General features: G+C 47.0%; 1 protein-coding gene across 6 annotated transcripts in view; it reads right to left on the bottom strand.

Annotated features, from left to right (window-relative positions):
• The window catches only part of LOC138183119 (leucine-rich repeat-containing protein 24), a 227378-nt gene extending 215154 nt beyond the window's left edge, over nucleotides 1–12224 (bottom strand). For 5 of the 6 annotated variants that reach the window (XR_011173990.1, XM_069119697.1, XM_069119724.1 and 2 more), the window contains exon 1: nucleotides 8655–9282. The gene's annotated coding sequence lies outside the window, so the exon portion shown is untranslated. Of the gene's footprint in view, nucleotides 1–8654; nucleotides 9283–12147 lie in introns of those variants that run through there. The other variant, XM_069119710.1, reaches the window with a different exon arrangement.
• Nucleotides 12225–13631: the final 1407 nt, after the last annotated feature.

Raw genomic sequence — 13631 nt, 5'->3', positions numbered from 1 at the left:
CGCATAAACATTCATTTTTACAACGAACAACGATGCTTGCGCGAGAGTGCTCTTAATTTGCTTCGCCGCTTTTCCTCTCTCGCTTCTTTCTTTTTTCAAACCAGGTCGTTTGCCCGCGAACGATCGTTCGATTCCCTTAGCAACGTTTTTACCGCTCGAATCGATAGATACCTCTAAGGATATTCTCACCGAGTTGATCGATTCTCTATCTACATCCGAATAGGCTAAATAAAATATCTCTACAAAATATGTACATTTCCTTTTTTTCCTTCGATCTCGTTTCGTATCGCCATCCAATTAATACACGAAGGGCGAGAGAGGGGGGGGGGAGGGGGAGGGGGGAGCGAGGGCGAAAGAGGGAAAGAGAGAGAGAGAAAAGGAGGAAAAGAAAAGTTAATCCAAAGACGGGACTCGACCGACGTCTTTAGTCGCACGAGTGTTTGCTGAAAACACTCGAGTGGAGGATCGACTCGTGGATGGCGGATGAAAAATAATTTGCATATGCATATTGCGGATTCAACGAGCCGTCTGCCGGCTCCCTGTGCCGCCCCCACGCCACGTCGAGCCTACCAGCCTGACGCAGAGCCCTTTCCAAGCCACAGCCACACATATTCGCCTGTCCTTCCGCATCTTCGTTCGGGTCTCCGAGAGCGAAGCGGTTCTTTGAACGGTCCAGCTATCTCAAAGCTTGCCGTCGAATTACTCGAGCCGGCCGTATGAAAATCACCACGCTCGAACCTTGTCTAAATTGCAAAGCAGTCCGATGGACGCAGCTCGAGCCGAAATCTTCTCAAAGAAATTCGCGTCTCGACAGGAAAGGTGCAGTTTCACCGGTTCTTTTATCAACGACGCTGAAATTCTCGCATCCCGTCGCCTCTTCCCTACGAACGCGAACCTTCTTTTTCCATCGAAGCATCTTTGTCGATAATTTTGTCTCCGCGTCGCACGAGAAGATTGAAAATTCTAACCCACTTCGCTTTAAATCGGCCATATATTCGTGGAATACGAATTACTGAAAATTCAGCGAACGTAATAACAGTCTATTTTCGACGGGAAGAGAGACCGATCAAAGGATCCTTCTCGAGCAAATATATCCCAGTAGCGATAAAAAGTTAAATTGCGTATCGAGTTGTACGAATCCGCTGTTTTTAAGCAGAAACGTATACGTACGTAACTGAAATGCGCGGTCGACTTTCGACCTTGTGAAACCAGCCCCGCCCCCCTAACGAGGAAAGCGTCCGGCACGTAAATCATTCGTTACAACGAGTTTGTATGGCACGCTAATAGCGTATGAAACACCGAGACATCGACTTGCCGAAAAACGAAACGATAAATTCGTGATAAACGGAATGGCTCGCCGCTGAACATTCGTACCGACATTGGGTTTTCCCGTGGCCGCTACCACTTTCATATTTATTGGCCATTACACCTCCATTAGGGGTTGCTAATTCTCGCTAATTATTTCCTAACCGTAACCGGAAACAATCTGGTCTAACATTTAGATCGCGAAGAGAGAAAAATTGCGTCGTTGTTCCACGACGCAAAGTAGAGACCGATCGTTCTTGAGGAAGAGCTCGTTTCGTTTTGGTTATAGTTTTGCGCGATTCTTTGGATATCGTCACCTCGCTGAGAACGGTGGTGACACGTCGGCTCGTAAAGTAAGATCGTTTCGCGGCCGATGGACGCTCGTAGCTGGCGAGTAAAGAAACATAGTTGCGAAATCGATCGGCTCTCCATAATTTCCCGGTGAACCGCGTAATTTCCGGGAAGAATCGAGGCTAACGAGAGCATCGTCGCTTATCGCCAACGCTACGCGCCAGCCACGTTTCTCCGCCGCCTCTCTCCTACCTCTATTCTCTACCTCTGTTTCGGACACGCTTTCGCTTTTGTCCACGAATACGTAGCACAGTGTGCGGAGGCTGCCGCCGAACGGGCCACGGTGCGTAACATCGAGCGTATCGTAACGTTTTCTTTTAAACGAGTATTACGAGGAATAAATCAAAGTTTTATGCAAGTTGTTGATTTACCAAACACAGATACGTTCTATTAGACGCGATGTCGAATTCTCGACCGAGGATTCGTAACGACAGATATAAGTCGTAGGCAAATCGAAAGTAACGTTCTTATTACGAGTAACACGATTTGCTCGATCGCGAATCGAAGCGTTCGAGCGTAGGTAAACAGAGTTTTACGTCGAGTTAACGAAATCCTGGCCTGTTATGGTTAAACGGACGCGAGTCGATTTTCCGACGAGGTGAATCCGCTTTGTCGCTGAAGCATCCGAACTTGATTTCCGGGCAATCTTATTTTCGAATTGACGGGGGATCGGTCGATGATAAAACGCAAACAAAACTCTCGACCGCTTTGTCGGCGTAATTAAAGTGAAGCACGTTCGCGCGGCTACACGTGCATGCGTATCTCGACCGATCGATCCTCGCGGCATTCTTCTCGGGTAGAGGCAAAGAGGAACGGGACCGCCGCTTTCCACCACCACCTCCACCGTCGCCTCCGTCAGGACTCCGGCGAAACTTTAAGCTCTACTTATACCGTCAATCACCCAATCAAGCGGCAGGATTTCCAAGTTAAATCCTACTTAAATTTTAAGTAAGAGGGTTCAACGATGGCTTGCCTCGCGCTAGAGAGAATATGCGCGCGAATTTCGAACGCCGAGCCGATAATCGCGCTACGAAAATGCCATTCTTCTTCCATCGGTATCCCCTTCGAACGCACAGACCTCTTGGTTCTCCTCCCTCCTCTACCGATTTATCGACCTTTCCATTTAAACGTACCCATAGCTAAATAAGTAAATTCGACAGCCACTTTTACGAACTTTACTCGCATTCGCCAGATAAATGTATTCGCATTTACATTGTTCCGCGAATATTCGTATTTAAGCGGTTTCGAACGTAATCAGCGATGTAAGATATATCGTGACAATTGAGATACGTCGTAAGTACAGCGGGCGAATTTAATGGCAGCGTTAAACGGTCGGGTAAATCGACGAACTTTGAATTTTGTCTAGTCCCTGTAGAATATCATTGAGAACCGGCTATATAATTGGCTAGCCGCCGGCAGGGGACGTGAAATACCGGCAACCGCGTTAAATCAAGCCGAAGGTGAGATCGCCGATCTTTTGGGGCAAAAGTCTCGGTCGGAATTCCGAGATAGCGAATCGGCTTCGCTAACGTGTTTCTAACGACATCTTCGTGTCGAAACAGATCGCGCGTAAACGTTCTAACCTGACGAGTATTCGATATTCGCGTCATTGACAACGAGTCTAATTTCACAAAGGGCGAAACCTTAATCCAGATGCGAACGAGATGCGCGTATCGAGTAGCGAAAATCTCGACGACTAAAGGTAGCGACGACTCACGATGACCAGATCCTGGTTCGAATCCTCGTAAGGGTGTTTATATAGGTCCACGATTATCGGTGAAAGTTTTCGGTACCGTGGTAATCGCGAATCGTGTCCGTTGCTCCAAAGGTATTTGCCTGTATATCGTTTCGTTTGACTATGTTTTTATAGTTGTTCGGCTATTAAGGTAAACCGGCAAACACGAAATATCCTATTCGCGAACGATCCACGGCCGTCAGAGCGAAATATAGAACGACGAATAAACGTTCCTACGTATACCATATGATGTGACCATCGGCGTCGCCTCTGTCAAAATCTTACGGTATTTTATGGTATATCAGCCGCGAAACGTACGCCAGTTTATCACGCGACGATAGTTGGTCGAACGGCGAGCTAGTTTACGAGAGAAACGTTGTAGTCAGAGTGCCGAGAAAGCTGGCGCAGATTATGCGCGTAAAGGATGGACTTCGAGGCAAAAGGCGAGAAACAGCCGCGAAAATGAACAGTATTTTGTTGTGCAAATGAGAACTTAACTCGACCCGTTGACTTTTTCTACTTATCCAGCCTTTAAAGCGGCGCGCCGCTCAGCAACGGGCCGTGCTCTTTCGACCTTACACTTTCCACCGAGATAAGGATTCTGCATTTCCCGTCCTGCTTTCCATTAAGCGTACTACATTAGTAGCGGAAATTACAATTATTATTTCGACTCGATCGATCTTAACTATACGAGATAACTATCGCGATTATGCGTCGAATTATTCGCTGATCGGCCGATCGTCCGATCGACGCGAATGCACGACAAACATCCCTAACGTTCTCCAGCCGTTGCAATTTCTACCACTGGCATCCGCGTTCCTGCGAGTCTCGTTTGCCCTTTACGCGAGAGGCTCGATATATCCGAGCGTACAATGTCGATACACCGGTGCGCATCGATAACGATGCCGGATAATGGAGAGAAAAGATCGTTCGTCGCGTTATCTAGTTCACACAGGCTAGACGATCCGTACGGCTTGGAATGTAATAACAGGCAACGCCGTACACTCGATATTTATCGCGGTAAAAGCCACCACGGGAATCGATAATGACGAACGTTCCGCATTCTCTGTGCGCACCAACGCCAACTCTTTTCGCCGCGGAGAGAAGAGAACTCGCACCGGGCTTCCGTCTCGTTTCCTTTTGCCGTTTTCATCTCGACACCAGGTCTGTACTTCGTTACGATATCGAGCGAATTAGGAAATCTTTGCCGTACGCGCGTACTATTACCGTTGTTTCCAAATTTTGGATTTGGATCTACCAACTCGCTTCGTTCCGCCGCCCTTTGGATAGTCTCAATGCCTGAACGAAACAGCTCAGCCGTTTGGCAAGCAATTTTCCTTCGAAACGACGCAAGGAATACGCGCTTAACGAACGTCGCGAAATAAATAAGGTTGTTGCGCCGTTCAAATACCGCACCTCTCTCCTCCTGTAGCGTTCGATGAAAGTTACTTTCTTAATGAATCTTATTCTCTAAAATCGTGCCATGGATTCGTTAAACGTTAACGTTCGGCTAATGGACACCGATTAGATCTCGAGATAAGTTGTACAAAGGTTGGAGAAAATCTGTCGACGAATTAAAGCCTTCGCAGAGGGAAACAGTCGCGAAGCAAGTAGCGAGTAGTGGCGACCGAGCAGAGGAACACCGAAAAACACCGGAGGAAGCAGGAGAAAGAAATTAGCGGACATGTCGCGGCAAATGAGTATTCGTAGCGACGTTCCGCACGTGCAAGAAGGAAAAAGAAAAAATCGACGTTACAGCGGGCACGCGTTGAAAGAGGTCCGCGCGCGTGCGACAACGAGCGTGCGACAACGAGCGTGCGACAACGAGCGTGCGACAATGAGCGTGCATGACCGCCAGTGTGAGTTTCGAGTCGAGCGAGCAACGACAATGAAGCACATTCCCCGAACGAAAAAAATTCGACTCGTTCGTTGGCATTCGTTACGGCGGAAACGAGCGTGGACGATCCTTCCTAAAGAATGGCAATAGCGGGCTACGTCTGATTTCATTAATCATAAGCATCGAGAGATATCCGATAGGAGGAAATGAAAAGCGTTCTGTCACGGTCTACGTCGCATCCTGCGCCAAGTGCTAAATATACGATGCGCTCATGCTGTACACCGGCCTCTCTGAACATACGGCTCACAATGCATCAAATTGCATCTGCCTTTGTACAATCGTCACGCGCGTTGCACCTCGCTTCGATTGTTCGATACCGGAAACAAACTGCGTTACCGTCACCTGCTGCCACCGCTGCCGCGCCACGCTGCTGCCCCTTCCGGCCAATTTTCGGACCTTTTTTACGCATCACCTGATTACCCTGCACGCAAATTGCCAAGCAGCCAGCGCCACTTCGCTTCGAACGCGACAGACGCACCTACTAAGTTGTCAGGCCGAAACGCTCGAAACTATGTACAATCGCTGCCACGAAATTGATTCGACGTCACGTTTACAGGTCGGCAGGTTTACACGAACCGACCGATTCGCCGTGATCCGTACAAGATTTCTCCTTCCTTAAATTCGATATTCAAACATGGCGATATATAACAAAGTATCATCATTTACTTACGTATACAGATATATTTGTACCGATTGTACGTCGTATCCTACGGAATGAACTCGCTACATCCCGAAATCCCAGATCCTCCGCACACTCGACAACGTTGTTTGCTCGCACTTTGAAAACTACCAAACGACTATTTGCGAAAATAAAGTTTACTATAGAACGAGAGTTTGCGACAAACAACGTAGGTACGCCAACCTATACACGAGCGCCAGTGTATGGCGACGAGCGGGAAACGAACCACATGTCCAGGCAGTTGATTTCTCGCTCGACGATGTGAAAATATTCTCGCGGCAGGCGATATAACGAGAGCAACGAACGGCATCGTACAAAGAATAAGCGAGAATTCTTACTTCGTCTGAAAACTGGAAGCTGATACACGTTTCTTGTCGGGACAATCTCGGCATACGTTGTAACAAGGGCGTAATTTATATACGCCTTAGAGTACGTTTACGCGTGAAAGAAACTAACATTTAGAGCAGGTTGAGCACGAGGAACGCGTGGTAAAAGTACGCGACACGGATATTTAGACGAAACGACGGGGCGTGATTTTTCTCCGCGACTCGAACGAAATATCGCGTTTACCCCTTCGGATTCACGCGTGCCAGACGACTGCAGATCGCAGGTGGCGTTAAAAGATTCCGCGCGAAAACAGCGACATCTCGGACGGCTGTGACAACTCCACGGACAAAAGTATCGTAAATTACATAATAACATCGGCAACCGAGTACCTTGTATTTTCGTGGATACTGTTTCACCCGACTACCATAGCTGTTTAAATTTATCGTTTCGCTGGAATAATTAATCAGTCCTTAATTTAAATTTATGAAATAATACGTTTCGTTAGAGGCGAAACTCGAGGTCACGTCAAATATTTATTTTCGCTCTTTCCATAAATTTTCGAACGAATGCGACGCAAAACAACGTTCTTTTAGTAATTATTTATGCACACTTTCTAGACAGAAAATCAAGAACGTGTCCGTTCTCCAATTCGCTGTACCGTTGTTTAACGTGACGTTCAGAAACCGTGCTATATTCGCGTCGTCAACGCGGTCGTCTTGCTTAATCGCAACAAACTCTGCCCTAACGAATGTCACGCTTAACGCTTATGTCGCGATATTTTTGCCAGCGATATTCCGGTAACGGATATCGCGGTATCGCGTTACAAAACCGATGCACGCGATACGTTCTTTTCCGCGCGTAATCGACGAAACGTTTTAACGCAGGTAAAACGCATCGTAAAAATATATGAGCCGATAAACGGGCAACGGTGTTTACGTTAAGCGAAAGTTTATATGGGATGAAATCGGCAACGAGCTATTTCGTCACGCGAGACTCGCAGCGTCGGGAAACCACGGAAAGAAAAGTAAACAAGCGGAAAACGAATTCTTATTTAATAGAATCGTTGTGTCCGAAAAGTGAGAGGTCAGGGCAGAAAACGGTCGAGAACTTTTTTCGGCTTTAATAACAAGTCCCCTTGTTGTCGTTGTCGTTGTCGTTCTCGTTTATTTGTTCGTTCTTATCTCCTCTGTAGCCACCTCCCTTTTTTTAACTTTCGAGACGCCGAAACTTTGTAGACGTCGAACGGATACGTTTAAAAGGGACGCAAATAGAGTTGGACGGTTTATCCGATTCTCGATTATCGGCGCTCATCGATGGAGGAACGATGAGAAAGAAAGAAGAAAATACGTTCTCCGCCGATATCCTTCTTTTCGTTTTAACCAACGAGAAGGCTTTTCACCTAGCATCGACTCGAACCAGGGTCCCCGAACGATTTTTCCCGATAGACCGAGTTCGGTCGACGACTCGAAGGAAGAAGGAATGACGGGCCGACACGCAGCACGTACTCGACGAAGGTGGAAAGTTGCGTGCGTGAACGGAATTAAAAATAGCGATCCTAAAGTCGGTATCATATCGAGTAGAGAAGGGTAATAATGGAGAGGATCGATTGGAAGACGAGTTTCACCCGTTCACGGTGACCGATCGTCGAGATTCGATGCGGAGCTCCTCTTTTACTCGTTTAACCGTTTAATCGTTCGATAGGATCCACCGCGCCGATGTAGCGTGTCCGTAATTTTGATTAAACCGCGCTTCTCGGTTCGTACTAATTCGAGGGAAAATTTTCCAGTTGGACGTAAAGTCTTGTCGTTCGCGAGTCGTCTATGATTATCAAAGAGAACCCCCACCCCATCACTCCCCCGAGGTTCAACCAAGAAATTCCAAGAAAAACACGCAGTTTCTTGTTTACGAAACAATCTGTATCGTAAGAAAAAAAACCATCGGAGGGAAGCAAACTAGAAAGAATTACAAATATCGACGAATCACAGACTAAACGATGTAATAGACAACGACTTGTCGTACGGAGCGACGTTAAACTTCCCTATCCCCGTCTAATTTCCATAAACCAGACGCGATAAGATTCCGTCATCTCGCGACGAACCTCTCGAATCGGCATCGCGCTCGGCTAGTAGTCGTCAAGCACGATCGCTCTGTTCGATCGGAATGATGTTATTGTCAGCGAAGGATGGTGGGTGTCGTAATGGAACAGATCGGATGTTGAAAACGGAGAACGAGGGGTCAGGGGGGCAACGTGGCTGTTACAGCTAGGGTTAATAACCGATATATCTTGGACCGAACCGGAACCGAATTCACATTCGTATCCGACGAAATGCCAGTATATACGTATACGTCGAACCACTTACCAATCGAAATCGTCACGATTCCGTCCCCTCGTGGCTGCATCGAATCACCATCGATATCCGTTATAGTCCCGAAGCTGTACGTAGTATACCGTAGAGTATCCTCCCGACTGGTAAGCAAATCACAGCAACCGAGAACGCTTACGTATTCGATCCTTGGTCTCACGTACGACACTCGTTTTATCGTCATGTAGCAAGTAATCGTCACATGAGCGCGATCCTCGGCCACACGGAGCCAATGATCGAGATCGAGCTTGTTCGGTGGGCGATATCGCGCGGATCCGACATTCGACGATGTCACGGCTACCGATCGGAAAACGCACGCGTGTTACCGCGTACGAATCGAACGAAGCGAACGTCCGCCGATCGCGAGCACAAGCTTTACGGGGGGGAAAAAAAAAAAGTCTCGCTAGGGACAACGGAGAGATCCCGAGCTCAACGTCCGCGTAGCGACTGGCGCCCGACACCTCCACCCTTCCGACAACACCCCAACCACCGAGCGCACGCGACAGACAAAGAGCGACTAAGCAGCGCGAGCGGAGCGATTGAGAAAGCTGCCACGAGAGGCGCTACCAGCGGGACGAGGCAAAGGGTGGGGATTGGCTGGCTGGTTGGCAGGAGAGCTACCCTACGCTGACTAGGCCGTGGCAGATAGAGAGGGGCAGTCAACGGAGAGAAACCGCTAGTCTCGCCCCTACTTTCCCACCGACTCTTTCTCACCCTCGCGCTTCTTCCTTCGCTCTTTCATCCCTCCTCGAGTCGCTTCGTCCGCTCGCCGTTTCGCTCTTTCCTACGTGCTACCTATCCTACCTTTTCGCAATTTTCCTTATTGGCATAAGTAAATCGATAAGAATTAAATTTTACACGAGCCAGACGGTTGACACTGTCGTTACGCGATTAGCGTCGTATCGATCTAACGAAACGCGTTTCTTCGTCCTTTTTTTTTTGGTGTTTTCTCGCCTCCTGTTTCTCTTTTCGCTCGTTCCTTCTGTCGCGTTTAATTGTTTTTATCGATGACAGATTGCACGCAGTCCTGCGAATGGATAATGGTAACGTAATTGGCTATCACAAAGTCAATATCGTGTTCGTTTAACGAAATTCCGCATCCCTGCTTCCTGCACTTCTCTCTCTCTCTCTCTCTCTCTCTCTCTCTCTCTCTCTTCCCTCCCCCAACCCCACCCCCGCCTTCGCTATCTACCTCTGTCTCTCTCGTTCTATTTACCACTTGCAACGTTACAGTTGAAATTATTTTGCAGGCAAAACGAAACGGCGAAAAATGAAACTTTGCGCGATCTGACTAATTAGTAAGTTGATACTATCGATGTCGCTAATATAACAAAGTTTCGTTTATCGCGAAAACGCGATGCACACGTCCCTGTCTTTTCTCTCTACGTAGTTCTTGCTCGCTCCGTATAGTGACCAGCGTCTTCTCAAAGCGAGAGTGCGGCTGCGCGCGGTCCTAGATTTCGTCTCGCCTCCTGATTTTTCGTAATAAAAACGTTTGTCTTGGCGAGCGACTCGGCTCGCGTATCTTTCGGCGTGGCGTGCATTACGCGTCGCACATGCTCCTTTATTCCTCGCCACTCGCGTACACGCTCTCGATTTACACATCGGGAACGCAAGGTTCGTTCGAGCGATTTACAGCGAGTATGAAATCGGACGGGAAAGTAGGCCAACGGATCGTCGATCTTTCGTATCGTAACGTCTGTCGTCGTTCGTGGTCGTCATTGGAAATTAAAACGATAGGGTGGTCGATGCACGACGTTACCGCGTTTCGAATGAAAACGCTCGAGTTTCGATGGCTGAGGGAAATTTCGAGACAAACGCTTCCAACGACGAACATTCTCCGTACGAGAGGGAAAAGTCTCTTACCGGAAGAAAGGAACGCTCGCGATCCTGGTGACTGGCGGACGTCAAAGGCATACCTTCGTGATACGAATGCACGTTTCAATAATACCGTTTTAAGGGAATACTCCGCGAGAGACGAAAACTCGATCCGACGGAAATATAGAAACTCGTTTAACGACGATATGTTACAGAGAACACCGTTTCGAAACTCTTAATCGAAACGAGAATGAAACATAAATTTATCCCGTTTTCAAAGAGCGAACAACTTCATCGCGATAAACTTCATTAAGGGCGCCTAAGAAGATTTTAATGGAAACTTGTATCTGCAGGACGAGAGCCCGCTAAGATTTCTCGCTACAAGGAAACGTACCACGTGGCCTCGGTTCAATCTCTGTTCTCCCTGACCCTGTCTGTCTGTCTGTCTGTCTGTCTCTCTCTCTCTCTCTCTCTCTCTCTCTCTCTCTCTCTCTTTCTCACTCTACTTCTTTCTTCTCCGCCGTCATTCTAGTATGAAACACGAAGAAAGGTAAAATAGCTGAAGGGGTTTGCTCTGAAGCAGTTCTTAAAGAAGCAGCGCTTGGAGTGGAATGTTAAGTATCAGCGACGTTTAAAAGTTTGCATTACGGGAAGGATATCGACGTATTACAACGACGTGTAAGGGAAATTAATATGTGAAAATGTTGTTAGAGGAGCGAATCGTTCTTACGATATTTAGATGATTCGATAGAGACGATCGTAAACGAATACGAAGTATATTTCGTCGAAAGTCGTGACAAGTGGTTCGACTAACTTTGGGGTTCGCGTACTTTTCACACTCACGGTCGCGTAGTCACGCTTCTAAAATCAGAAGAAAGATCCGTCGTTCCTTTCTTACAGTCGACCGTGTACTTATTCTCGGACAAAACGCAGACCTCGGAATGTAATTAACTTTTAACAAGGCAAATGGAAAAATTGTGCTGCTGAAAAATTGAGTGAAAAACGTTTCGAATATTCGCGAAAATAATTTGTCGAGCTCGTGCTACGCTCGCAGATAGGAACTGGCCGAATAAGCATACAAATTGTCGGGCCAACGATTGCTAAAATTATAAAAAAAGGAAGAACAAGAAAAAGGGAAAACGCGTCGTGTGTTACGTATGTACGTATCTCCATTATAGTTCTTGTTTCCGAAGTAGTTATCTCGGGTATGCAGATGAATATGTATTTTAGTACTTTGAGCAATTCGGGGTGAAAAGCTGTTCCGGAGAACTTTGTGCTTACGAACAAGCGTAATATTAGCCCTAAATGTTGAAGCTGCAACTTCGAAATAACAATAAACGAAAGTTAAAAGGGGTTGGCAAATGAATATTCGTAAATGAGAAGGTAAATGAGTGTCGTTGTTGCGCGTATTTCAACGAATAACGAAAAAAAAAAACTCCTTACCTGCAAGTCACCCTATGATAAAACGCCATAGGCACGTTGTTCGCGGGCCACGTTTATGTACGTTTACATAGCGTTTGATAATCATTTTATATGCGCATAGGAAAGGAACTCGTTTCGTAGGAGCTAACGAGGCCCGCTCGCGATTCGGCTATATTTAGACAAAGTTCTTGGACCGTTAGCGAAATGTTGCGGCGTTTTGGAAAATATCGCTTGCAAAAGACCAACTTACCCGGAGACCAACGGGACGCGTGTTAAACGCGCATCGACATCCGTAACGTTTATTTCCACGGAGAATCGTTAAAAAAAGTCAGGAATCGAGACAGTCGCGTGCCTGGAATACAAAGACTCTTCCTTGCTAACGAAATCCATCGGATCTGGATGTTATCGATTAGCGTTCTGTTCAAACGTATAAAGTCGTCCCATATCCAAACGTCCTCTGCAACTCAAACAAAGTTTCGTTTGCTGGAAAAGCAAAGTTTCATAAAAATCGAACTGTAATTTGTTGGAAGAAACCGAATGGGAAAGCTTATCGGAAGAAATATATTTTAGCTACGTGTTATGGAAAATTGCCGGGTAGGTAAGTAGACGTTCGAGGTAACGACGCGAGGTTCGAATTCGGTAAATTCTTTGTAACTGAATCACGCTGAATCGCTTCGACCAAATCATTTTCATATTTATCCATCGCGACGGCTTTCCGAACCCCGTCGCTAGGATATGCGTTTTAATCTCGTTCGAGCACCGTAATCGGCGAAATATTCCTTCTTATCGCGCGCTGCTGCATTTCATATCTACTTTTTATCGCGAAAGTGTCAAACGCAAATATTAAATCGAACTGACAATGAAATATTTCGCGTAATCCCTTTTACAAGTGACGTCCACTGTTTGTCATGGAAACGAAACAGATTAACAAAATTGTTTGCTTCATTTTTAGTCGGATACGTTTAAATTTGTTCTATTCGACGGAATGATCTTCGAAAAATTGGACGCGCGTCACGCGTCAGAAATGAATATACCCGCGGAGCAATTTGCTTAGCAACCTGCCGTTTATTTCCAGAGTGGCTCGTCATAGGAGAACAGGGACGCAAAATTTACCAAACTTTCCCAACGGCCATCGGCTGTAATCGAGTTGCGGCAGGACCTAGAGCATAGGTTTGCGCGGGTCGTGCATACGCTTCTTCAAGTTCGAATTCATTTTCGACGCGGTGGGTTGATATTAAGAAAGTGGCATCGTATTTCGTCGAGATAATGCGCGTTCCAGGGTCAGAAGGGAACGAGGGCCAGCCGTTGTAGGATCGCGAATTACCAAGTCAAATACATACGTAGGAAGCGCATTCGTAGGATCGTGGTGGATTAAAGTGTCAAGCCGGATTGTATTGGCCGAAAACGACAGGGCGGCTTCATTCGACGCGTGAATTATGTAGACGCCGGTGCACAGGCGCTGGTATCGAGGAAAATCGGGTCACAGCCGGGCGGTGCCGTCGATGGGGTTGGACCGAGAGCTAAGGCACGTCGAAATGCGTCCTTAATATTAATCCCTTCGGGCGCACACCACTTACGTGTCACCTCCTGCCTATACGCTAAGTACGTACGCAGGAAATTCGACCTGATGTTCCTACTGGAAATTCCACTCGAGTCTAAACGAAATATTTCCGGGAAAACTGACTACGTTCCGGAATAGCGTTATCTTTCAGCAGCTCGTCAGGGGTTAAAGGA

The sequence above is a fragment of the Bombus flavifrons genome, chromosome 1 (assembly GCF_040668555.2).
Source record: "Bombus flavifrons isolate JBK064 chromosome 1, iyBomFlav1_principal, whole genome shotgun sequence".
Classification (NCBI taxonomy): Eukaryota; Metazoa; Arthropoda; class Insecta; order Hymenoptera; family Apidae; genus Bombus; species Bombus flavifrons.
Note: the sequence above shows the minus strand (reverse complement) of the source record. Positions and strands in the feature narration are given on the sequence as shown.